Source organism: Lithobates pipiens, unplaced genomic scaffold (assembly GCF_037356315.1).
Source record: "Lithobates pipiens isolate NorthernLeopardFrog02 unplaced genomic scaffold, aLitPip1_a1.2 Scaffold_13, whole genome shotgun sequence".
In the NCBI taxonomy this organism is placed as follows: domain Eukaryota; kingdom Metazoa; phylum Chordata; class Amphibia; order Anura; family Ranidae; genus Lithobates; species Lithobates pipiens.
The window spans coordinates 422,716,496-422,743,751 of record NW_027507718.1 but is presented as its reverse complement, the minus strand read 5'-3'; the positions used below and the strand labels follow the sequence as shown (position 1 = coordinate 422,743,751).

The following is a 27,256-nucleotide window of genomic DNA, read 5'->3' as shown; positions in this document are numbered from 1 at the left end:
GTAGTCCTCCACCTATAAGTACACTATGATTTGTAGCTGTTTTCAATAATAAAAAATACACCATGAGAAACTTTCCCATAAATGATCCTTCCACACATACTTGCTGCTTCTGAGTACCTTAGATGGGACAGAGGAGCCTTGAGACCACCCAGAACTGGGACTGAGGGGTATTAACCATTTGACTGAGGACCCAACACATGATAAACCAGCACAGCTTTACCTTGTCTTCTTATATAATGAGACCCAGTGAGTGTGGAGTGTGGAATGTGTGGAGTGCGGTATGTGTAGTGTAGTGTGCGGTGTGGAGTGTGTAGTGGGGTCACAGGGGGTTTGGGTCATGTGTTGTAGTCTTTGGACATACACAGAGCACTCTACCACATGGACTGATTGGGTCAATGATTTATTATAGGACATGGCTGTATATTGTGGTAGACTAGTCCATGCCCTCAGTCCTGACAGCCTCTCACAGTCTCCTATTAGAAGTCTCCATTGTCTATCATTACATTCATAGTGCATTACGTGTGGCCCTCTAGTAATATCGGGGGTCACATACTGTCCCCCTAGGTATTGACCAATGATCATCCTCTGGCTCCCTTAAGAACATCCCATTCCAGCTCTGTCCACCTTCAGAGGATCCTCCCCATCCCCACCCTGGCACCGCCCCCAACAGGCTGCAGTGGGTAATGGTTGGATGAATCCTCGCAGCTCCGTCCCGCAATGCATTGTGGGGACTATAGTCTGATATGGTGAGGAAACTACAGCGGCAGAACTTTTCCTTCTTTCAGAAAGTAACTATTCATAAGCGGTTTGCAGCCGGGTGTCCGGCAGGGGGAGCCAGTCTATCTTCATACACAGGTAGTGCAGGCCACTACGAATCTCAGAGACCTGTCTATCCCGTCTAGCTCCTCCCACCTCATGCCCCTCCCACAGGACCTGATTGTACGGCGCTTATTCCGCTCAGAGGACACCGGATAGTGATGTGGGCGTGTCCGCCTGTACACGCTACAACCTTGTATGTTATTCCTCCTGTCCTGACGTCACGTATCCCCGCCCCCTGTATGGAGTTCCCGAGAGCGGAGCGGCCGTACCGGATGATCTGAGGAGGAGAGGGATGGAGGCGGGAGATACGCAGCCTGTGTACATCGCTCTACAGGTACCGGGGTGGGTGCGGGGCTCTCACTGACGACACTTTCAAAACCAATAAATGGCGCTCTTCCTGGACTGGGAGAAGTTTGATGGCAGAACCTGCGGCGCCCCACTCTGAACTTCTGCACTCATCATGCTTCTCTATGGGAGCTTACTGAGGAGCCCAACTCCTAGGAGGTCACACATCATAGTGACGTCCTTATTATGTCTGGGGGCGTGGATAAGGAGAATATACCTGGCTCCTCCCCAAGTGCTGAGACCACACCCCTGCAGGACCCTCCAGGACTACAACCCATCCCCAGCAGGGTCCTTCTAGGGCTATGGACAGTCTCTGGCGGGGGTCCTTCTGGAACTACAGTCAGCCCCTTAAGGACGACCCATCCCCCATAGGCTCCCTCCAGACTACAATCCATCCCCATGGGGTCCCTCTGGGGCTACGATCGCCTCCTCCAGGACTATAACCCATCCCTGGCAGGGGTCCTTCCTGGACTGCGGAACTGATCAAACATCTGGAGGGACCGGCCGTGGCCCCGGTCCCTTCCTGGACTGCGTTCGGCCCCTCCAGGACTACAGCTTACCCCCCCCCCCCAGGGTTCCTCCAGGACTACAGTCCATCTCCATGGGTTTGTGGGGCTATGACCACCACCTCCAGGTCCACAGCCCATCCCCAGCAGGGACCCATCAGGGCCACGGCTGGTCCCTCCAGATGTTTGATCAGGTCCCTTCGGTGCTACGACCACGTCCTTCCGGGGCTACAGCCGGTCCCTCTGGGGTGTTTGATCAGTCCCCTATGGCGTCCCTCCGGGGCCATGACCGCCTCCTGCAGGACTGCAGCCCGTCCCCCGCAGTGTTCTTCCAGGGCTCCGGCCAGTCCCCGGCGGGGGTCCCTCCAAAGCTACGACCCATCCCCCATAGGGTGCCTCCGGGGGTGTGTCTGGGTCCCTCTGGGGCTACAAACCTACCCCCACAGGGTTCCTCCAGGACTACGGGTGGTTCCCTGCAAATGCCTTGTAAGCTGAGATGCAGCTTAATGCCACTGTATTGTATATGATGATGCTGAGGCTTTGCCCACAGACCGGCCCTTCGGGCACATTAGGTAAGTAAATCAAGCAGCACTATACCCCCTAGACATAGCAAGTATTTAACACTTGCAGTCCATCTACCCCCCCCCCCCCCCCAATACTTCAAAGGTGAATTTTTGATATTACCGGAGTTGGCCTTCTGCTTATGTAGGAGAAAAAGTGTAAGGGACATTGAAGGTGCCAAAAAGAGTCCTAAAGTGCATACAGTATAATAAAAATGGGTATTTTAAAAGTTTTCTAAACAAAGAGTCAGTTTACTGTGCTTCAGACTTTAGGGGGCCAGACTGTGTCTTGTGGGAGTAGATAATGCCCCCCCCCTTTTTTTTTTTTTTTTTGTGACAAGTAATAGCGCTCCATTGTTGGGGTCAGCGGGAAGACTTATGTCTTACCATTGGTGTCAGTGAGACGAATAGTGCTGGATAAAGGTAAACAAAGGGGGGCACATCTGCCCCCCACCGATAAGGTTTGGAGACCGCTGTTCTAAATGACCACTGTCCTCTAGAAGCCCATTTATAGCTTAATCACAACTTTACTGGAGAAAGAAGGATAATGCTGCATATATGATAAAACGGTCATTTAGAAGAGGATGTTCTCATTATTGAGAGTAATGACATGGTGGTATAGTGCTTTATTTTATATTTGCATACAGACCACCCTAGGCACCACCCATATTCAGCCTATATGATTAAGGGCCCACTCACACTGCTACCTCCTGTTAGCTGCAGGAGCAGAGGCTGGGAGTTTGCACATGCAGTGACTGTGATGCTTTGCAGCAGTGGCATGAATAAAACCCCCTTATTTTATGCAGTTAGTGCCCACTCAACGCAAAACATTCATGTGAATGTGCAATGGCAGGCTTCAAGATGTTAAAGCGGGCAGTGATAAGGCGATACCACACCTCCTCCCCACCTGTCAAATGCTCTCTGAAGAATGAAAGATTAAATCGCATGTGAACAAGCCCTAAAAGAACTGAAATCCAATGACTAAGAGGGGTGTGCAAGGGACCATTGAGGTGAGGAGGAAAGTGCTAGATGCTTGGCACCTTGCAGCCAGGAAATGAGGCGGGCGCTGACTTGCTTTGGTTTCTAATGCAGATTGTGAGATGCTCACAGTGTGCAGTGACCTCAGAGTAACTAATTAATTTGTCATTATCACATAATCTCATTTAACCATATATCCATCAAAAATCCAGAAAAAAAACGATACAAATGTTAAAAATTGAGTTGCAGTTCAGTGAGTATAATAAGTGTTTGATTCCCTACCAACCAACAAGAATTTTGGCTCCCACAGACTGGCTACTGTATGTTCTCATGTGGCACAGATATTAGTCCTGTCAATCTAAGAAGATGCTCCTAATGACAACTGTGTAAAAGACATCTGTCCACAGAATCTTTCTTCCATTCAAACCTCACCATCATGGGCAAGACCAAATTGCTGTGAAAGGATGTCGGGGACAAGATGGTAGGAATGGGCTACAAGACCATCAGCAAGAAGCTTGACGACAAGGAGATAACTGTTGGAGGGATTATTTGCAAATGGAAGAAATCCAAAATGAACCATTAATTGCCCTCTGTCTGGAGCTCAATGCAAGATTGCGCCTCTTGTGGTATGGATGTTAATGAGAAAAGTGAGGCATCAGCCTGGAACTACACGGGAGGAGCTTGTGAATGATCTCAAGGCAGTTAGGACCACAGTCACCAAACAAACCATTGGTAACCCAATATATCACCATGGACTGAAATCCGCACAAGGTCCGCCTCCTCAAAAAGGCACATGTACAGGCTTGTCGTAAGTTTTACCAATGAACATCTAAATGATTCAGAAGACGGATTGTGAGAAAAGTGCTGTGGTCAGATGAGACCAAAATTGAGCTCTCTGGCATTAACTCAACTCGCCGTGTTTGGATTAAGAAAAATGTTGACTATGGCCCTAAGAACATCATGTTGTGTAAAATCTTGGATTAGAATCTTCGTTCCTCAGCCAGAACACTGAAGATGAGTCATGGATGGGTCTTCCAGCATGACAATGATTCAAAACGTACCACCAAGGCAACAAAGGAGTGGCTCAAGAAGAAGCCAGTCTCTAGACCTTAATCCTATAGAAAATGTATGGAGGGAGCTGAAACTTTGCGTTACCAAGAAACCTTAAGGATTTAGTGAAGATCTGTAAAGAGTGGACAGGACATCATACAGGACCCGAAAGTGACGAATTTGCCGTACTTGGTGTCTTCAGGAATGTGTGTCCATTCAACCCCCCCCCCCATTTAAAGAGCACCTGTCATTTCAGATCAATCATGGCAGCGCCTGTCAGTAGGCATCCACTCACCTGCTGACGCCACATCCCTCACCTTGTCACTGCCACATCATCATCCGTCCTTTTAAAGTGAATGGGACTGTCGGTGAGTCAACAGTGGGTCAGAGGAGGAGCCGCTGTGGGACAGAGATGACAGTTCCTCTTTAAAAATTATGATTTAAATCAAGTTGATTTAAATCAAATCCACCCTGTCTGTACGTCACCCTGGCTGTCTTCTCCGTCCTGCAGATTACACTACTGGGGGGAATCATTGGAGCTCTGCTGTCAGTGTCATAGCCACCCACTCTGAATCAACAGGGTACAGTGGACCAGCAGCTTATTCTTTCATCAACCTCTGCCTTATAAAATATGTAACTATTACTGTTGTCTGCAATGGTAGAATCCCCTGGTGGGCCCAAAGTATATAGGCCAAAGAATGCATTAGAAACCATCTAGGGGGGTTTCTGTCTGGGCCCCAGGTATATAGGAATCATAAATTCAAAGGCTCTTATGGGGTTCTGAACCGTATTGTTTCCTAACAACTAGGAGGTGAAGCTGAATGTGGAATTAAACCCTCCTATCCTTTACCAGAACTCAGCCGATTTAAGGTTTCCCAAACTAGTTACATTCAAGGCATGCCATGAATGATAACTCACAACTGATTGTACTCTCACCCAAACTGTCAAGCCATCAAATGACGTGTTCATAACTGATCACATGCACAGCACCATGGCAACTACAGATCAAACACAGGCGAAGATGGCAGCATCCCTGGATGTAAAGGATAGGAGGGTTTGTTCTGCTTTATTGTGAAGTATATATGCCAATGAGCCTTTCCTCTACGGATACATTCATGGTTGTGTCCACCTGTAATTATAGATGGCTATGTGGGTACACGTACATTGTCAGCGTGTTCAGTATGTACTGTGAATAGGCCCAGACTTTAAACCACGTCCAATATGCAGTGCTTCTTAACCATGCCCAGTTTTCACCAGTAGGGGTTTCTCCCTTGCCATTGTGGGTCGCAGAGGCCCCAGTCTGCCCCTAGATGTTTGCCTTTTTCTTGTCTAGCATACTGTGAAATCATGCAGAACAAAGGCGTTTTATAAATTGTGATACTTTTATAGAAAATGACTTGTTTTATAAGCTTAAGTTCACATTTGTGCAACCTCTGTTCTGCAGGTAGGGCACGCATGAAAATGTGGGCATTTTGACATGCTTGGGGGTGCTATTAAGAATTAGTGGCATACCGTGCGTCTGCTAAATTGTGTGCCTTCCCAACCCAGAATTGCATTTTTGCTTCTGGGCCAGGAACGTGCGCAATTTTTGCAAGTGTTCCTGACCAGCGCAAGTGTGATTCTAGACCAAGGAGGTGATGATCACAGAGGAGAATTGTGAAAGTGATCAGGGTAACCGGTTCCCGACCAGCTCACGCAGATATACTGCGGCAGAATGTCTCTCCTGGGCAAAATACCGTATTTCCCCTTTTTGGCCAGCAGAGGGCACCACTGCACAACGGGAGACCCGATGTGCATGGTCGCGATTGCCGCCGGCCATGGGTACTTGTGTGCACCAGCATGGGGATTTGTGTGTAAATGCACTAATCCCTGTGCTGTCAGAGGAGACGTGTCGTTTGTTCCTAGTAAGTAGGAACAGCGATATGTCTCTTCTACTTAGTCCTATCCCCATACAGTTAGAACACACTGAGGGAACACACAGTTAACCCCTTGATCACCCCCTAGTGTTAACCCCTTCCCTGCCAGTGACATTTGCACAGTAATCAGTGCATTTTTATAGCATTGATCGCTGTAAAATGGTCCCAAAAAATGTGTCACGTGTCTGATCTGTCTGTCACAATACCGCTAAAAATCGCAGATCACCGCCATTACTAGTAAAAAATAGTAAATGCCATAAATTTTTCCCGTAGTTTGTAGATGCTATAACTTTTGCGCAAACCAATCAATATACGCTTATTGTGAGATGGATAGATATATATATATATATATATATATATATATATATATATATATATATATATATATATATATATATATATATATATATATATATATATATATATAAATCTATTTATTTTTTTAACCAAAAATATATAGAAGAATACATATTGGCCTAAACTGATGAAGAAATGTGTTTTAAAAAATTAAAATTAATGGATATTTATTATATAAAAAAGTAATACATTTTATTTATTTATTTTTTCAAAACCGTCGCTCTTCTTCTTCCTTCTTCTTCTTTTTTTTTTTTTTTTTTTATTTTATTTTATTTATTTCTTTTTTTGTCTGTTTATAGCACAAAAAATAAAAAACGTAGAGTTGATCAAATACCACCAAAAAAAATCTCTATTTGTGGGAAAAGATACAAATTGAGTTTGGGTGCAACATTGCATGACCGCGCAATTGTCAGTTAAAGCGACACAGTGCCAAATTGTAAAGTGCTCTGGTCAGGAAGAGGGTAAAATCTTCCGGGGCTGAAGTGGGTAAAGAAGCTGAAATCACTTACTGTGGCCAGAAAGAGGGCTGAAGACTTAGAGCACATTTGATACTATGCTAAAAGTAATTGATTCGCTTGAAAAATGCAAGATTTTCCAATCCCTTTCCTGAGTAGAAGTCTGTAAAGTTTTCATTCTCTGTCCAAAACTCTGCTTGTTTGAAAAACAAGGGCATAATATACCAACATATGGATCGGACGTGAAACTCTTGTGCCAGTCATAAAATGATATGAAGAGGCTCTGTTCTCACCATACAGGTGTGTTTCCTGCAGCTCATTTATTTTAATAGACTGCCCTTTTCAGAAGTCCCTGACCTGTTTACAAAATTGCATTGCGTGGGAGTGCATGGTTCTGCCCATGCTGGTGCCAGTGCGTTTTGGTACGTTTGTTAGCAGATGCATGGGCGTGTAAAAGAATTAATGACACAGCTGCACATCTGCTAAAGGGCAGTGCATTCCTGACACATACAGAGTGTGAACGCAGCCTCATGCAGAGATGAGTAGCTGTTTCCAGAGAAAACTACGTATATAAAACTACAGTACATTTGAAAGATTAAAGTGAATGGGACTGTCGGTGAGTAAACAGCTGGTCAGAGGAGCCGCTGGGGGACAGAGATGACCAGTGCTCTTTTAAAAATGATGATTTAAATTGAGCCTCTTTACTAGTGATTTAAATCAAATCCACCCTGTTATGGAACAAAATAAAGGTTGGATCTACATACCAGCCCTGATCCTCCTCTTCGGAGGTCCTCCACCAGCTGTTCTGACTCCTTCTGCCCTGCCTTCAGAGTGCCCCTATAGTAAGGTAAAAAAAAAACATAGTGATTCTAAAAGTACAAATATTTAAAAAAAATTACTACAATGTTATACTTATTTTTTGGGGTTCCCCCCCCCCTTCCCGCCGAGTGCCCCCAATAACTCACTCCAGAGCCACGTTCCTGCAAATGGACATTATCCATTCACACACAAAGCGTGGCTTGGCCCAGCCCCCCCCTCTCTCCTTATTGACTGTTATTGACAGGAGCAGGAACCAATGGCTCCCACTGCTGTGTGAGCCAATGAGGTGAGAGAGACCTGGAAGAGCCACTGCTCTCATGCACATCGGACTGTGTTCCACGAGGCACTTCTTCTCGCACGTTCTCAGGCACTTACTGATATTTACGGACGGTGTGCTTCACTATGTATTAGGGATGCACCGAATGGGTTTTTTGGTGCCGAAACCAATACCGAAAATGAAAAATACACTAGGCCGAAAACCGAACCCGATACCGAAACAGCACCGATACCGAAAATTACTGTTTTAAAAAAATATTTTTATACAGGAGGTGGTCAGACTGGGGACATGGTACAGGAGGTGGTCAGAGACTGGGGACGTGGTACAGGAGGTGGTCAGAGACTGGGGACGTGGTACAGGAGGTGGTCAGAGACTGGGGACGTGGTACAGGAGGTGGTCAGAGACTGGGGACGCGGTACAGGAGGTGGTCAGAGACTGGGGACGCGGTACAGGAGGTGGTCAGAGACTGGGGACGCGGTACAGGAGGTGGTCAGAGACTGGGGACGCGGTACAGGAGGTGGTCAGAGACTGGCGACGCGGTACAGGAGGCATCCCCCATTGCAGGCCAGTGTCCCCCATTGCAGGCCAGTGTGCCCCATTGCAGCCAGTGTGTGCAGGGAAGAGAGCCGCCTCCGCCGCCTGTTTGTTTACAGCGCCGGGAACATCACAGCTTTCATTTCAATAGCTGTGTGTTCCCGGCCGCGCACCGTCACACACAGCCCCTCCCCCTTGTCCGGGCACTTAGATAGACAGATCATCCGCAGGATTGGACGGATGATCTGTCTATCTAAGTGCCCGGACAAGGGGGAGGGGCTGTGTGTGACGGTGCGCGGCCGGGAACACACAGCTATTGAAATGAAAGCTGTGATGTTCCCGGCACTGTAAACAAACAGGCGGCGGAGGCGGCTCTCCTGCGCTATGCACCCCCCATGATGGGCGTCACCAGGGGCGGGGGTGGAGCCCCACCCCCACCCAGGCCACACCCATTTTCGGCTCCATTTTCGGCCATTTTTCTCTTCGGCAAATTGCCGAAAAGGGCATTTTCGGCCGATCTGTTTTGGCGGCCGAAATTTCGGTGCATCACTACTATGTATACTGACATGTATGGACGGTGTACTGAGCTGTATGTGCCTTGCACTGTATTTGCGAATATGTAAACAAATAACGCATTCTGTATGCAGGCCAACTAATCGTCTGACCAACTAGTCAATTATGAAAATAACTATTTTCATAATCGATTGTCAATTCGTTATTTCAGGCTGGGTTCACACTGCTGCGCTGTCCGACATCGCATGTGATTCGCACTGCACTGCTGTGCAAATCACATGCAATGTCTGTGCAATGCGAATTCAGATATACAGATTGTATGGCTGAATTTGCAGAATGTTCACATCCATGCGATCCAATTCCTGTCTAAATTAACAGTTTGCACTGCGATATGTGAACTGGGAGTGTCATTAACTTTATATTACAGAAAATTTTGGGACTTTATGTGAGGCCATGACCATCCAGTACACTGGTCTCCATCCCTGATTATGTGGTATAAAAGAGGAAAAATTAGGGACATAAGGGGCATTGGGACTTTATGAAAAAAGGTGCATGGGTAGAATCCCCCTTCTAACGTTTTCATTTTTGTTCCCTGGTTGGCCCCACCCTGCTGCTGCAGTCGTCCCCTCCTCAACTCCCGGGGGGGATGATTTCTCATCTCCCGGTGCCTTTTATCATCATTTCTATTAATACTATGCCTTTTTACAATTATACCATATACCCACAGGTAAGAGTGTTAGGACCATAGGTGGTGTTCCCGCTCTTCTTGTGTTAACTAACTACCATTAATTATCTGCAATTCATTACATTCCCAGTTAGCTGCTCCCGATGATAAAAATCCACGAAACACGTCAAGCTTTCATATTTGATGCCATGTCACAGTATCCATGTTTACACCATGGGTTTTAATTGGTTGAGTCGTCAATTTATTCAATACAATATGTTCATTATGTTTGTGCTTATTTTGGGTGTACTGCTGATATTAATTTTATCATGTGATACATTGTTTATTATGCTATCAATTTTTACAACATGATGTATTAGAGCCGGTTCACACAGCGGGCGATGCGAGGCGACATGACTCGCCTCGCCTCGCTCTCGCAAGTCGCCCCCGTTCTGTACAATGGAACCGTTCTGAGAGGAGCGACTCGAGTCGCTCCGACTCATAAAAAAGGTTCCTGTACTACTTTTGGGCGACCTCGGGGCGACTTGCATTGACTTCTATACAGAAGTCATTTGCAAGTCGCCGCTGAGGCCGCTGCAGGTCGCGGCGAGGCAAGTCGGAGTCGCCTCGCCTCGCCTGCAGTGTGAACCGGCCCTTAATCATGTTTTACCTACCTTGTATCATATTTATTGATTTAATTAAATGTATATCAAATACTGTATTATGCCCATTATTGTCACTATTTAACACCATGTATAATATATTGAATGTCTTATCCTACCCGAGCGCTGTGTTTCATATAAAGTCCCAATGCCCCTTATGTCCCCAATTTTTCCTCTTATTAACTTTATATTGACACTCCCAGCATGTAAACAGAATCTTTCCTAAACCTCGGGTTGCTTTTACACACATAGTAAAGATACACATGCGTTTCTATTGAGTTCCTTGTGTGTTTTCTGGGTGTCTATTACCCACTATGCACCTGTGAAACTTGGACTTGATGTGACTCAAATAACACACCGAAAATGCAACGTGTGTTTTTGATGCTTTTTTTTGCTGGGTTTTCTGTTCATTTCTATGGGAACCTGTGTTTTTTGGTGCGGTTCTGAGATGAGCACCAAAAATGCAACATGAAAGACATTTCAAAATGCACTGTACCTGCAGCATGGTGGTGTGAAGAGCCCCATAGGATTTAAAGGGATTGCGTCTTTGTTGCATTTTTAGCAAGTAAAAGCATTTTGCATGAAAAAAAGGTACAATGACCTCTGGGGTTGCTGAGCTGTGAGTGCCCATGCAGTGAAATCCCCATTCTTCTCCTTCCTCTCTGTGCAGCACTTCCAGGAGCATTAGAGCAATTCACTGTGCAGGCATTGACCAATCAGAATAGCACAAGTCCATCCGGGAATCGTAAATGTGAACTAACGTTTTAAGTGGAACTTTTAAGTTGGTGCAATCAATTACAATATTTCCCTTAGGAATGTTTTATTTTATATCCTGTGATTAAAGTGTATGTATGTAAAAGTAGAAAAAATATGCTGCAGTACATGCACCATGTTTTGTCTCTTAAAAATGATGCAATTGCAGAAAAATACTCTTTGATTCTGCCAGAAATGCACTAAGCTCCTGACGTGTGTTGTGATTTGAAAACCGTTCCTCTACTGTAGTGAAATCTCATGCACTGTTATCAGACCTTCCCATATCTCTCTGCAGACTACAGAACCCCTCCCCTTTTTATTATGTATATTCTCAAAGAAAATTTTTGTAGCTGTACATTTTCCTGCTGGTATCATAAGTTGCCACCAAAGAACAACCCAACAGAGGTTCATCTGCTCCTAACGATCGTCTTGATATTTTGCATATGTTTATTTGTTGCCTGTACCTGTAGTAGGGTCCAGAAACAATGCTGTGCATTTTGTTCTTTTATCCTTCCTAAAACGGAGTGACACTGATACTAAATAAACTGACCTTGACCTTTTGACCCTAATGCTAACCCTGGCCATGACCTAGATCGGGTGTTGGCAACCCGTAGCACCCGGGCTACCTGTTGACCGTGGGTAGGTGACAGGTAGACTGGGAACAGAACTTTTTTTTAATCAAATTTTCGATAAAATGCTTTTGGATAAAAATCTATCTAAAGATAGTTTTCTATTTAAGATAAAATAATAATTTAGTTTATTCAGCATGACATGGAGCTTAGTTATATAGTATGAGGCTGTATATTCTGCAATATTTACATTTTTGGTGAATCCAAGCTCTGCAAACTGAGGATAACATTAGCATGCACTGCATTGATGCATTCACACAATTTTACAGTAACCATGAAATAAACCAGAGTTCAGGAATATTCCTTTATCCCATGTTTTTGCAAATCTATGTACACTACAAACTAACTGTATGATTGAAACGGTTCTGATATCACTGTTTTACTAACCGGACAGCTTATTATTCTAAATAGGAAAACTTTATTTTGTTTGCAAATATTGAAGATTCTAACTACCAGCAAGAATGTGTCCTTACATTTTAAAGATCACCTGTCATTTCAGATCCATCATGGCAGCGCCTGTTAGTGGGCATCCATTCACCTGCAACCGCCACGTCCCTCACCTTGTTGTGTCACTGCCGTATCACCAGCCATTCCATTAAAGTGAATGGGACTGTCGGTGAGTCAACAGCGGGTCGGAGGAGCCGCTGCGGGACTGAGATGACCGTTGCTCTTAAAAGAGGAGGTCCACTTAAAAAAACAAAATAAATAAAATAAAAGCCAGCAGCTACAAATACTGCAGCTGCTGATTTTTAGTGTTGAAAATATTTTTATTAGTATATTTCAAGATGGAACAAGAAAACAGTAAACATCATGAGTTAAATGCGAGCAAAGAACAGCAGCAGAAATACATTTACGGGGGGCCGGCTAATGACTATCGGCCACAACCGGTCTCCGTTGGTAAACTTGGAGAATCGGCTGCTGATTTTTAGACAGCTTTCACACTGAGCCGTGGAGGCATCAGCGGTAAAACGCCGCTATTTTTAGCAGCATTTTACCATCGGATTTGTGGTGCATTTTTGCCGCCAGCGGGGAGCTTATAACCCCTGCTAGTTGCTAAGAAAGGGGTAAAGCCATCTGTAATGCGCCAAAATATCGTCGCTTTGCTGGCGCTATAGCCACGCTGCCCCATTGATTTCAATGGGGAGCAGCAGTGGAGGAGCGGTAAACACAACGCTCCTTCACCGCTCCAAAGAAGCTGCTGGCAGGACTTTTCCTGACGCCCTGCTAGCGCAACGCTCCAATGTGAAAACCCTCGGACTTTCACACTGGAGACATTGGAGCAGCTGTTTGAGGGCGGATTGCAGGCGCTATTTTTAACGCTATAGCACCTGCAAGACGCCCTTGGTGTTAAAGGGGTCTTAATAAATGTGCACTTACCTGTCCCAGGGTCCAGCGATGTCGGAAGAGGATCAATCTCTTGGCAGCTGCCAGCACCATCCTTCATGAGGGAATTGGGAAGTGAAACCTTGCGGCTTCACTTCCCGGTTCCCTACTGCGCATGCTCGAGTCGCACTGCGTGTCCTAACTGGTCCCGCTATCTCCTGGGACCTGTGTGTTTCCCAGGAGACAGGGGGGGGGGGGTGACTCCCGAGTCTATTCCCGAAAGTGGGTGCAAATACCTATATTATACAGTTATCTGCACCCCAACCCGAAAGGTGCCAAATGTGACACCGGAGGAGGGGAGGGTTCCGAAAAGTGGAGGTTCCATTTTTGTGTGAACCTCTGCTTTAAAAATTTGGATTTAAATCAAGCCTTTTTACTAGTGATTTAAATCCAAGTCAATTTTAAATCGTGATTTAAATCAAATCCACCCTGCTAACAGGACACTGTGCCCGGTGATCTTTGACTTCATCAGTGTTGTTCAAGTAGATCTCCATCTTTCTAAGAATGCCTAACCCTGACCTAGATCAAACCCCATTTTATTTTTTCCCCACAAACTTTTCTTTGTATCTTTCTCTCCTTGCTAGGAGAAAATGTATAGAATGTACTATATGAGGTATCCTGTCCATGTGTATCCTCTCCATTCACAGAAGAAAATGCACAAAGGGGTGGGCGGTATAATGACTGATCACTGTAATAATTAACCAGAGGCTATGACTATGAACAGGCACTCATGAAATGGGCCTCCTGGTTCCTGACTGTTAGTACGAGCTATGAGTAAGCACTCTTGGTAGTGTGAAACGCGTTAAATATTGTGCTTTGCTGTGACCCACTTTTGTGTGATTCTGCTTCACGAATAAAAGGCATTTGAATTTATCTTGGCGTGCGGCCGTCCAGAGTTCTTCAATTATTTGCAACAAGTATATGCTGTGCCTGCACCTGGATTTCTCCATTCCTGGAGGGGCTGTTTTCTTGGATTTGTGGACTTACCTGGAGTGGTGGTTCTCTCACATGTTGGTACGAGTCCCAGGGCTCTCGTTACAAGCCCAGTCTCTACTGAGAGCATGTATGTACACCTATATGCGGACTCACTTCAGTGAGGCCACGTGTGTACTGTCGGCAGCAAGGGGTTGAATACTTTTGGTTTTATTCTTTCGTACTATCTTACTTTTTCCGGGCTGTCCATCTTTTTTAAAATGTTTCCTCTAATCCTTTTTGAATATTGCTATGAGAAATATCAAATGTGTCCTTTTTAAAAAGGCTGTAGGAAAGCCAAATGTGGAAACGTTGATTGGTAGAGGGGTTGTAATTGGTGATCTCCAGTAGTCTCTAATCTCTCTCCAGTCTCCCAACAACTCCCATAGCATTTTCATAGTCTATGACCATCTCCTGTTACATGTTTGCAGTCTGACAGCTTTCTGTAGCTTTAGATCAAATGACATTTATGTGTGTTATTTTTGTGATGTCAGGGGCCACAATTAAGAACCCCATATCGGGTAAGTTGATCACTACTGATCTAGCCTGTCTCTTAACTGCCAGAGGATCATCCACAAAAGTCCTACTGTGCAGAGTCTATACATACTGAGAATTGTACCCAGCATACAGGAGAAGAGAAGTTCCACTGTGCAGCATCCACAATAAGAGTAGATACTGAGAATCGCACTCAATATACAGGACAGGAGAAGAGCTTCTGAGCCGTGTCCATGCAAAACAGCAAACTGGTTGACTTCTGTAAATTTTAAGTAGAAGTTCAGCATGAAACAAACTCCGAATTTATTGGCAGACACATTCTAAGACCAAGCTATCTATCCCTGTAAAGCAAAAAATTCTATACATACCTTTTTTTTGCAACTGCTCTGGTCTGGTCCCACACTGAGCTGTCAGCTGCGACTTCTCTGTGCAGGCAGGTGCAGTAGCGGCAACTGACAACAGAAGCCCCATAGAAACTCTATGGGTGACGTCACTTCCCTGGCATTTTCCAGCAGTTGCCGCTTGTCTCTTCCACACAGCATCCGCCGCTGGAGGCCGGATCAGCTGCAGAAAAGTAATGTATAGTGGTTTTTGCTTTACAGGGTTAGATTAGTCTTAGAATGCGCCTGCCAGGAGATTTAGAGTTAGTTCGTTTTAGGCTGAACCTCTACATTAAATTGACTGACAAGCACCAACTTCTCTTCCTGCCACCTGCAGTGTGCCCTCCTCCCTCCCTGTGCGTCTGTCCTTCCTGTGCTTCTCTACATCCAGGACTTGTGTGCCATCCTCCTGCTATCCAGCCCTTCTGTTGGTCTGTAAGCATGATTAGCATATTTACTAGCATTACACACCTTATTTAAAAAAAAAAAAATCTATAAACCTCTGTTACTTAAGTTCACTTTTTGGGAAAGAAAATAGGTAAAAAAAGTATTATTATTATACATTATGCCATGCGGGATTCCAGTAGATCTGTGTGCTTGTACAGCCCATACAGGTAAGCAAATACAAAGGAAGCATGAATAAACTACCATGGAGCTTCACAGAATGTGGGTGTAACATGTTACGAAATGTGAACTTAACCTTTAATTGCCCTGTAATGTAATTTTCATTAAATCCTCCCTTTTTAGTGTGTTGTTCTGCGTCCTTTGGGAGCTCCCAGACTTCTCCTTTCCCATCTCACTTCCTTTTGCTTGAAACAAGAAGTCAATGTTTGTTTCCAGTCAGTGCACTGCTCTGTGCACACTACTACCATGTTGCTCAGGTAGATATCCACCTCTTTAACCACTTGCCTATAGGGTACTTTCACCTCCTTCCTGCCTAAGGTATTTTTCAGCTTTCAGTGCTGTCGCATTTTGAATAATTGCGCGGTCATGCTACACTGTAACCATATGAAATGTGTTATTTTCTTCACACAAATAGTTTTATTTTGGTGGTATATAATCACTGCTGGGATTTTTATTTTTTACCAAAAAAAGTGAAAAAAAAATGTTTTCTTAGTTTGTCAGAAAATTTTGTAAGAAAGTCATTTTTTTCCTTCACTGATGTGCCCTGATGAGATGGCACTGATGGGCACTGTTAAGGCAGTACTTATGGGCACGGATTAGGTGGCACTGATTAAGAGTCACTGATATCCGTAACTGATGGCCATTGATGGGCGGCACTGAAATCCGGCACTGATTGCTGGCACTGGTGGGCACTGATTGCTGCCATTTCTGGTGCTCTGATGTAATGAGTGCCCTGATTTCATCTCTTACTGTCCCCTGCGAGGAGATGCCGCTGATCGGCTCTCCTCGCCACACACACTGTCAGTGTGAGGCTATGAGCACCGATTACCGCCATATCCGTTTTTACATGTGACCAGCTGTGATTGGACATGATCAAATCATATGACGTCCACCCACGAGAGCTGCACCATCCCTCCGTCATTTGACAGCGGGTGGGCGGCATATGGTTGAGGTTGTCTACCCCTGCTCTATTCTCTTCTTCCCTGTGAGAGAACAGGTATGGCTTGCAAATTTAAACAGTACTGCACTCTTTACATTGATGATCATCTCTGCCTTTTTAGTACTGAGGTCTCCTGTTTGAATCCCAACTGGGACACTGTCTGCATGGAGATTGCATGATCTTTCTGTTATTGGGTTAGCCAGGTAAGAAACTTCAAAGCTGCATTCACACCTGAGCGTTTTCTAACTCGAAGACACTCAACAAGTAAAATCCCATTGATTTTATTGGGCTCTATTCATGCTCAGATGTGTACAGGGGCCATTGAAATGAATGGGCTTGTTGAGCATCTTTGATCTTTGCGCTACAACACATTCAGATGTGAAGGCGGCCTAATGCAGAAGAGATGTAGTTATCTTTCTACTGTATCAAAATCCTGCCTGGGGTTTTTTTTAATTTTGTAAAATTAACAAAATCTCTTTCTATAGTGTGTACTTGCCTCGATCCAAAATGGGTATGCCAAGTACACACTATAATGTGGTGTGTGTGTGGTTTATTTTTAATTTTTTTTCCATTCAACCCTGCGGGCTGAATGGGGGGGGGGAAAAGTGAGAAGTTATGTGTACTAACTATTGGATGTTAGTACAGCAATCTCTCCACTGAGCTATTGTGTTCTGACACCATGTATTGTCTACATTCAGTGATACTTTTGTAAGTACAAAAGTAGATGTGTGGGAAAGCTGCTATAACAGCCCAACTAGTGTCCAGCTTTCTTTGAAATGAGTGGATCATTGGCTGGAATGTGGAAGTTATTTACTCCTCTGACATTTGGAAATTCTGTTTTTGTGTTTAAAGGAGAAGTGTAGACAAATCGATTTTTGGCTACACCTCTCCTATGAGAGTTCTGTATTTCTGTGACCCATTTTCAGCCAACCGTGGGTTAAAGCCTGCTGATGCCACTCAGTCCAGAGCAGAGAACTGGTGACTATCTTTGATTGTTTTGTTGTATTTCATATTCCCAAACTTCCCTTTGTTTTGTTTATTTACTTGTGTTAGCCATGAGGGGATGGGAAGTTTGTTGTTCTGTGGTTGCTTTCCCAATATGTGGTAAATTATATATATATATATATATATATATATATATATATATAATTATTTTTTTTTTAATTCATCAAACTTTCAAAGCTAATAGCTGTAGTTCAGCTTCTAATTCCATAATTTTTAAAGTGTTACTAAACCCACAACAGTAAAATCGGTGTGCACATACAGCATAGCATGTTTGTTATACTCACTGTGGAACTTAAAGAGAAGGTATGGGTTTACTTCCTCTTTGTCTCCCTGCAAAGGTAAAGCATAATAGGTTATTATGCATCGCATAGTGGCCCATTATGTGTCACTTACCTGACACAGGAGCCAGAGATGTCACCGCTGTCCCCTGTAGTCCGGAGCGTCCATCTTCTTCTGGGTATCGCTGCTCCGGCCACTCACAGCGCCGGAGCAGCGATGTCACTCCCGCGCATGCGCACAGGAGCCGCTGCTAACAGCGATAGTGCGCCTGCGTGCCGCTGTCTACGCCGCATGCGCCGTAGACAGCTGTCACTGTCTTTTAGTAAATATCTCCTAAACCGTGTAGGTTTTTAGGAGATATTTCTTGGACTTACAGGTAAGCCTTGATCTAGGCTTACCTGTAGGTCAAAGTGGTTTGTAAGGGTTTACAGCCACTTTAAAGGGGTTGTAAAGGTTTGCGTTTTTTTCACCTTAATGCATCCTATGCAATAAGGTGAAAAAACATCCGACAACACAATGTCAATCACATCCAATGAAGCGGCATGTCGGGGGGTGGGGTCGAGTGACACAGTGAGCAACTATAGCTGCCGGCTGTAACACAGGAGCAAGAACTAACCACCACGCGAGAGAGCTCACTTGAAGGTGCTTAGTTCTTGCGGGGAGGAGCCGAGACGGCCCCAAGGGACCCTAGAAGACCAGGTTCAGGGCCACTCTGCAAAACGAGCTGCACAGTGGAGGTAGTGGAGTATAACATAGTCATTAAGGTTTCGAGGCTGACATTTAGTAACTGGAACCTTTTAGTTCCCTCCACATATTTTCTATGGGATTAAGGTCTGGAGACTGGCTAGGCCACTCCAGTACCTTTTTTAAATGTGCTTCTTCTTGAGCCACTCCTTTGTTGCCTTGACTGTGTGTGTTGGGTCATTGTCATGCTGGAATACCCATCCATGACCCATTTTCAATGCCCTGGCTGAGGGAAGGAGGTTCCTACCCAAGATTTGATGGTGCATGGCCCTGTCCATTGTCCCTTTAACGCGGTGAAGTTGTCCTGTCCCCTTAGCAGAAAAACACCCCCAAAGCATAATGTTTCCGCCTCCATTTTTGATGGTGGGGATGGTGTTCTTGTAGTCATGGGCAGCATTCCTCCTCCTCCAAACATGGCGAGTTGAGTTGATGCCAAAGAGCTCGATTTTTGGTCTCATCTGACCACAGCACTTTCACCTAGTTCTCCTTTAACTCATTCAGATGTTCATTAGCAAACTTCAGATGGGCCTGTACATGTGCTTTCTTAAACAGGGGGACCTTGCGGACGCTGCAGGTCCCAGCTGCCTTGAGATCATTGGCCAGATTCTGCCATGCAGTTCTGGGCTGATTCTTCACCGTTCTCATGATTGAAACTCCACAAGGTGAGATCTTGCGTGGAGCCCCAGACCAAGGGAGATTGAGAGTTATTTTGTTTTGTTCCATTTGCGAATAATTGCACTAACTGCTGTCACCCTCTCACCAAGCTGCTTGGCGATGGTCTTGTAGCCTATTCCAGCCTTATGTAGGTCTACAATCTTGTCCCTGGTCTTAGTCATGGTGGAGAGATTGGAATCTGATTGCTTCTGTGTACAAGGTTTTTTTTATGTGTTTGTTTGTTTTTTTTTTTTTTTGTTTTTTTTTGTATATATATATATATTTTTAAAGTCTTTTTATACAGCTAACACGCTTAGATTAGGAACACTCCCTTTTAAGAGTGTTCCTAATCTCGCCTTGTTCCTTTTTTATAGAAGACAACTGGGATCCAGAAATCCTGCTGATTGATAGGGGGATCAAATACTTATTTTACTCATTAAAATGCAAACAAATTTATTTTCATTTATAACTTTTTTTTTTTTTTTTTTTTTTAATGTTTTTCTGAATATTTTTGTTGTTCTGTCTTTCACTGGTAAAATAAACCTACCATTAAATTCTAGACTGATCATTTCTTTGTCAGTGGGCAAGTGGTACAAAATCAGCAAGAGATCAAATACTTTTTTCCCTCACTGTACAATTGGCTTTAGATTTACCAAATTGTAAAATTCCAATCTTTTGTCAAATCAGGGAGGACCTTGTACTACGTAGTTGTTGATGGATCTAAAGGAGATTGTACAATCCGTTTGAAACGTGTATGGTGAGCTGCAATCCTGCCGTGAAATTTTGAACTGATACCTGGTGGGAGTTGTTGAGCCTGGTGATCTACTTTGGCCAAGTCACTACTTTGCATGTGCGTTTTTATTCATATTTTATTGATGTAAAGGGTGATCGACATGCACTATCCATTGAGCTCTTGTTTTGCGTAAAGCAGAACTACACAGTATCTCAGCACCAAATATTCAAAGCAACACCCCCCCCCCCCCCCATACATCCATAGATTAATTCTTTATTTTGCTGAGAAAACTGCCCCCTATCGTTTCGGGCTATGGCCATCTTGACTAAGGGCAGATGATCCGTGAAGCATTTACTTCCTCAAATCCATCTGCCCTTAGCTCAGGCATCAGGAAGGTGTGCTTAGCTTAGAAAACATTCCCACCCCTCCTGAAGCTCCTGGGATGTATGACCTAGAGAAAACTAGGAAGTGAGTAAAGAAACGCGAACACCCTTTTAAAACAAGTAAATATGATAGTCAACGTTAAGAGAGTGAAGTTCCACTTTAAACGGTTATATATTTTGGTGTGGTTTTCAACGAGGGCAGCATGAGCATGTTGCATTATGAATGTGAAAGTCTTAAAAGCTGTATGTGTGATGTGGTGACACCCCCCCCCCCCCCCTCATTTAACTCAATTAATGGGGGATTATAAAACCCAAAATGGTGCATCTGAAAATACATGGCAGTGGATCTTTCAGGAGCATTGTATGTAGCACAGGAACCATTCACATATGTGACTAAATAAGGCTGCCTCTATCTAAATATTATAGAAACCTTTCTTTTAAACGTTGACACGCTTTAATAACGTTTTCTGTTTTTTCTTTTAAAAAGTCGGCCGTCCTCTTCAAAATAAAAACTATAGATTGGTTTCTCACCATTCAAAGTAGGGCATAAGAACATAAAAAATTCATTTCTCAGTTTGCAAGGAACCGTGAGAACGTAATCTGTTCCTCATTCCTGACAAAGATGCTGAAACTGTATTTTCTATTAAATATGTATCAAGTAAAACATTTCCCTATTTGGCATCAAAATATATCTTACATTTTGTACTTTAAAGACACTAAACTCTGGTTTAAAATATAATCTATTCAACTATGCTTCAAATTTACACTGCCTAATGTGTTCTTTTTCCGATTCCTGCACCTGCGACACATATATGCATCCCAATTTGAATCCTCTCCATTTCGATTGGAGCAGGATGATTTGGAGGTTCTTCTTCGGGATGACAGTCTCAAAAAAACACTATCGGTGATCTTCAAGTCACTACTGCCCTCATTTTTATGAGGGTCTAGATGCCCTGTTCACTCTGTGGTGCTCAGAAGAGCAGGAATTGGCTAATGAAGACTGGGAGGATCTCTGGGACAGCCCATTCCAAGCATTAATATTGACTAAAGACTGATTGATACAATTTAAAGTGGTGCACAGAATTTATTTTACACCGCAAAGATTACATTGTATCTACCCTAGTTCCTCTTCTTGCTGTTGGAGGTGTTCTAATGACCCTGTGGGATTTGCCCGTATCTTTTGGGAGTACCCTCAGAATAGTAGTTATTGGTGGGATGTGATCCAGTTCATATATACTCTATTATGCACGCCCCTGTAAAGGTTGTAATTTGTCTCCTGTGGTTAGTTGACTCTTTGGCCGTTAATAGGGCTATGCATACTTAATTGGGTGTCTTATTATTTTATGCCAGGAAGACAATGGTGCTCAAGTGGAAATCAGGCATGGTCCCTACTTTGTCCTTCTGGAAACGTCTAATCAATAGGGTTGTACCCCTATACAAAGTTACCTATTTGTCTTGGAGTTGCCCTAAAAAATTTGAGAAGGTCTGGCACTTGTGGACAGACTCGGACTATACAGCTGATGATCAGGAGTCCATAGAATCTTTCACCCCTGATATGGTTTAGCCTAAGATATATACGGTTTTACTCCTTAAAATTATTAGACTGGCCGAGTGCAGTGTATGGAATGTATTGTTCTTTGTGTTTGATAATTTGTATTATTTAGCAGTTATGTATTGTATTTGTTAGCCAGGGAATGCCCAAAGGCTATGTTCTGTAATTGTACAAATCATCTTAAATAAAAATAAATTTTCAAAAAAGTATGTATTTTTAACAAGTTTAAATAAAAAAAAAAAAATTTATCAGAAAAATATTTTATTGAACTTGTCAGGTTACAACATCATCCAATGTGCATGTACACATTAACGATCCTCGATCATCAACTCATACAGTATCATGTCACTGCCACAAATCACAAGGTCTCTGACATATCCCTTCCATTCCTCCGGTAACATGGCCCATAGCATTCATGATTTATCCATATTACATCCCTGACACATCCTCCCTTTTAGGGACATGGCAGCAGTTGGGACATCACAAGCTCATTGGGACTCGGACCAGGTGTATCCAGCCATCTTGCCCATATACGTTCAAACCTGCTCGGCATCCCCTATGTTGATAAATGTACTTTTCCATAATTGGGGTGTTTCCCATATGTGTTATCCAGGAGGTGCTAGTAAGTGGCAATGCTGACTTCCATCCCATCAGAAGTAGCTTCCTGCTTGGAACAATGCCCTTTAAATACATTTTCACATTGTTTCTGTAAGCAGAACCCCTTATTATAGTAACCCCTAAAAATGGTGGGAAACAACACTGCTCATTGTTTGGAGGCTGACCAGGCCTTTTTGCATTTACCAGGATGAATCAAGTAAAGATAACATTGGGATATATGCTATTTTCTGACTGGTTCTCTTGCATTTAATAGGTGATTTGAGCAATGAAACTGGTTCTTCGTTCTCGGGATACCCTTCTCCTCGTTCCCCCTACCTCCTTTGGCAGTGACTTCTATCTTTGAGATTATCTACTTGTTTTTCAAACGCCTTTCTCCTGAAAAAGCAAGTTTTAGAAAGGGTGACCCCTCTACAGTCTACAGTTGCCTTTTATTACTTGTGTGCCATATTGTATGGGTACATCTGTGGGCTGTCTTTTCCTTTCTGGAGCAGTAAGTTGGCACTGTACAGGGTTCGTCAACTCCCCCCCCCCCCCCACACACACTATGTATTCCGGGCTCCACTTGCCCATTGGTGGGCTCGGCACTGGCATAGCAGGTGCTGCCGCGTAGAGGGGTCGGAGGAGAGTGGACACACGTCCGCTTTAACTACCAATTGTGCGGTCGTTGCGACACTGTACCCAAATAAATTTTATGTCTATTTTTTTGCCCCACAAATATAGCTTTCTTTTGATGGTATTTGATCACCTCTGCTTCCTTTTTTTTATATATATATATATATATATATATATATATATATATATATTTATATATATATATATATATATATAGCGCAAAAAAAAAAAGAATTTTTTACTTTCTGCTATAAAACATATCCAATAAAAAAATCAAATTACTTCATAAATTTAGGCCAATATGTAATCTGCTACATATTTTTTGGTTAAAAAACAAAAAGTCCCAATAAGCGTATATTGATTGGTTTGCGCAAATGTTATAGCGTCTACAAACTATGGGATAGATTTAGGGACTTTATTTTTTTATATATATTTTTTACTAGTAATGGTGATCAGCAATTTTTAGCAGGATTGCGGCAGACAAAAGTGACCCTTTTTTTGGGGACCAGTGACGCCAATACAGTGATCAGTGCTAAAAAAAAAAAAAAAACGCTGCCGCTGTATAAATGACACATGGCAGGGAAGGGGTTAAATGTGTTCCCTATGTGACCTTTCTAACTGTAGGAGTGCTTTGACTAAAGGAAAACAGAAATCCATGTTTCTGCTTGGCAGAAACATAGGATCTCCATTTGCCTTTCTGGCAGAACCATGGTCTGCCTTGTTTACATAGGCAGACCACCGTTCTGCCTCTCTACAAAGGATAGTTGGGTTCCTGTTTGCCTCCCGCTGGGTCCAATTACAGCTGGAATGGGGCTCCGGCGGCACATGCCTCAGTCGATACAGATTACGTACAGTAGAGCTGCACAATTAATCGTCAAGAAACGTTATTGTGATCTTGACTAAAGTGTTTCACAATTCTTTCTATGCAAAGAATTCTCTCTGCTCTTCTGAAGCAAAAAAGGAAGAGAAAAACTGGGCAGTCTGCCCAAAACATTCAACAAAACAAAACCAAATCAAAACAAAAACAAAAAAAAAACGCATTCAAAACATTCTTTATCAGTTCAACATAAGTATAAACATTGTAACAATTTGTCAATGCAATAGAATTTGTGTGCAAGTGAAAAAAGTTTAACCACTTAAACACTAAACCTTTTTCTGACATTTGTTGGTTTCACATTAAAATCATTTTTTGTTGCTAGAAAATTACTTGGAACCCCCAAATATTTTATATATATATAATTAGAGAATAAAATGGTGGTTGTCACAATATTTTATGTCACACTGTATTTGTACAGCGGTCTTTCAAATGCTATTTTTTTATTTTTTTTATTACTTTAATGAATTAAAATAAAAATAAAAAACAGTAAATTTAGCCCCTTTTTTTTTTTTATGTGAACGATTTTACGTTGTGAGAGAATCGTGATCCTTTTTATTCTATGCAAAAAAAAAATTTCGATTCTCATTTTGCTCAGAATTGTGCAGCTCTAACGTACAGGTATGTGATTTTTGAGCTAAAAGGCCACCCTGCTGCAGTAAATGTACATGGGGTGGTTCTTAAAGCGGAGGTCCACCCTAAAGTGGACCTTCCGCTCATTGGAATCCTCCCCCCCCCCCCCTCCGGCGCCACAATTGGCACCTTTCAGGGGGGAGGGTACCTGCACCCACTTCCGGCGTAGATTCTGCAGAAGGTACGCCCCTTTCCGCAGAATCTACGCCCCTTTCCGAAAGTCCCCCGCTGCCTGCTGGGAAACGCACGGATCCCAGAGACAGCGGGGACCATCCTTATTGCGCAGCACGACTTGTGCAGTAGCAGTAGGGAACCGGGAAATGAAGCTGAAAGGCTCCACTTCCTGATTACCATACCCAAGATGGCGGCGGCAGCACCCGAGAGACGATCGAGAGATCGGCTTCGGGTGCCGACATCGCGGGCGCGCTGGGCGGGTAAGTGTCACTATTTTAAAAGTCAGCAGCTGCAGTATTTGTAGCTGCTGGCTTTAAAAAAACAAAAACAAAAAAAAAACGGCGGACTCCCGCTTTAAGCGGTTAGTTAAAAAAACAAAAAAACTGTCTTCTAACATTTTTTAGCTGGCTCCTAGATTCCTGGCAATGTATATTCTAGTATTTGTACTGTAGATAGCATTACTATAATAAGGGATTCTGCTTAAAGCAACAGGGTGCAAATGTTTTTAAACGTGTTGGGATTTTATCAGTAACCAACCTGACTATACTAGAAATAGAGTGCCCCCATTGGAGGATTCCCCCTCTATTACTTTTTTGAGGATAACCCAAAATTTTGGATATTCTTTACTTTACTTTTCAGCGAGGATGATCATGATAATGGTAAACAAGACAAATAGAGAGGGTCAATCTCCCTAATGGGGGCGCAGACAGCAATAAAAACTGACAGGTGCTCTAATCCCTCTCCACTCTCTTCTCTAAAACTAAAAAATGTGCCTTTTAATTATACTTTAAAGTGTTACCCTAAAAATAAAAATAAATTGATCCTGTTCCCTTAAAGCATGCACAGCACAGTGCTTGTGCTGTGTAATTTGGCCTCCTGTATCACCTAAAAAAAAAAACTGGCTGATCCTGCCTGGCTACGCCGCCCCCCCGTCAACTGACCACGGTTTATCATGGCCGCTGAGCCCTGACACCGTGGTCAGTTTGTCACCTGCAGCTCTCCTCTCTGTTCTCCCCCCTCCGCTCCCTGCTTGTCAGCTCCATCCACTCCTCAGCCCTCCCCTCCTGTTGCAATCATAACTATGTTATATTTCTACCTTCTGTTATATAATACTGTGTCTCAGTGCCTGTGCTATATAAAAACAATGACAATTTTTGCCTTCTCATAGTGTCTCCCGGCACTGCCTATATGGGAATAAAAGTCAGACAGCCTTAAACCATGTATTTTTAGAATTTTATGTTTATTTTTTAAGGCCGCGTACACACGCGCGGACTGTTGGCCCAACTTTGTCCGTCCAACAGTTTGAGCGAACAGTCCGCTCAAACTTAGCATGGACGGACATGGCCACACACGACGGACGAACAGTTTGCTGAAACCGTGCGCGATGACGTGAACGGCACGTACGACGGGACGAAAAATACGACGTCCTATACACTGCAATGCAACCTTCCGACGTGGAAATCCTTTCTGAGCATGCGCGAGACTTAGTTGGCCGAACAAGCCTACACACGAGCGAACAGTCCGCTGAAACCTTGTTTCAGCGGACAGTTTTTCGGAATTTCCGTAAGACCTTGTTCGGCCAACTGTCCGCTGAAACTGTCCGCTGAAGCCCCACACACGAGCGGACTGTCCGCCCAAACACTGTTCAGCGGACAAGGTTGGGCGAACAGTCCGCGCGTGTGTACGCGGCCTAAGAGCCGGTTCACACAGCGGGCGATGCGAGGCGACACGACTCGCCTCGCTCTCGCAAGTCGCCCCCGTTCTGTACAATGGAACCGTTCTGAGAGGAGCGACTCGAGTCGCTCCGACTCAGAAAAAAGGTTCCTGTACTACTTTTGGGCGACCTCGGGGCGACTTGCATTGACTTCTATACAGAAGTCATTTGCAAGTCGCCGCCGAGGCCGCTGCAGGTCGTGGCGAGGCAAGTCGGAGTCGCCTCGCCTCGCCTCGCCTGCAGTGTGAACCGGCCCTAACACTGCTTTGTATTTTTAAAGTCTCTTTAAGAATTTTTATATATTGACCTTAAGTGTCTGGCTGCTTATGTTACGAGTATTGTGGTTTTATTTTTTTTATTTTTTATTTTTTGTTTTTTTGTTTTTTTTTTTTGCGCTGACAGAATCCATTTATTTACTTTATGCAGCAGCAGACTGCCACAGAACTTGCCCAGTGTGGAAGGAGCCTTACCATCAGGACTTGCACACTCAGCAGTGTGCATATATGATGCCAAATGTATGAAAAATAGATTTTGGGTTTGCATACACCTAAAGGGTTGACCGTCGACAACTGGAAAGCACAAAGTTAATCACTAGTGCCTCAAGTCTCCCCTTAGCAAAGTCGGTAGCCTCAGTTGGGTTCAAGATTTTT

General features: G+C 43.8%; 1 protein-coding gene across 1 annotated transcript in view; it reads left to right on the top strand.

Annotated features, from left to right (window-relative positions):
• The first annotated feature begins 992 nt into the window (after positions 1 to 992).
• KLHL5 (kelch like family member 5) overlaps positions 993 to 27,256 on the top strand; it is a 122,571-nt gene continuing 96,307 nt past the window's right edge. The window contains exon 1 of the mRNA XM_077477634.1: positions 993 to 1,153. The gene's annotated coding sequence lies outside the window, so the exon portion shown is untranslated. The remainder of the gene's footprint in view (positions 1,154 to 27,256) is intronic.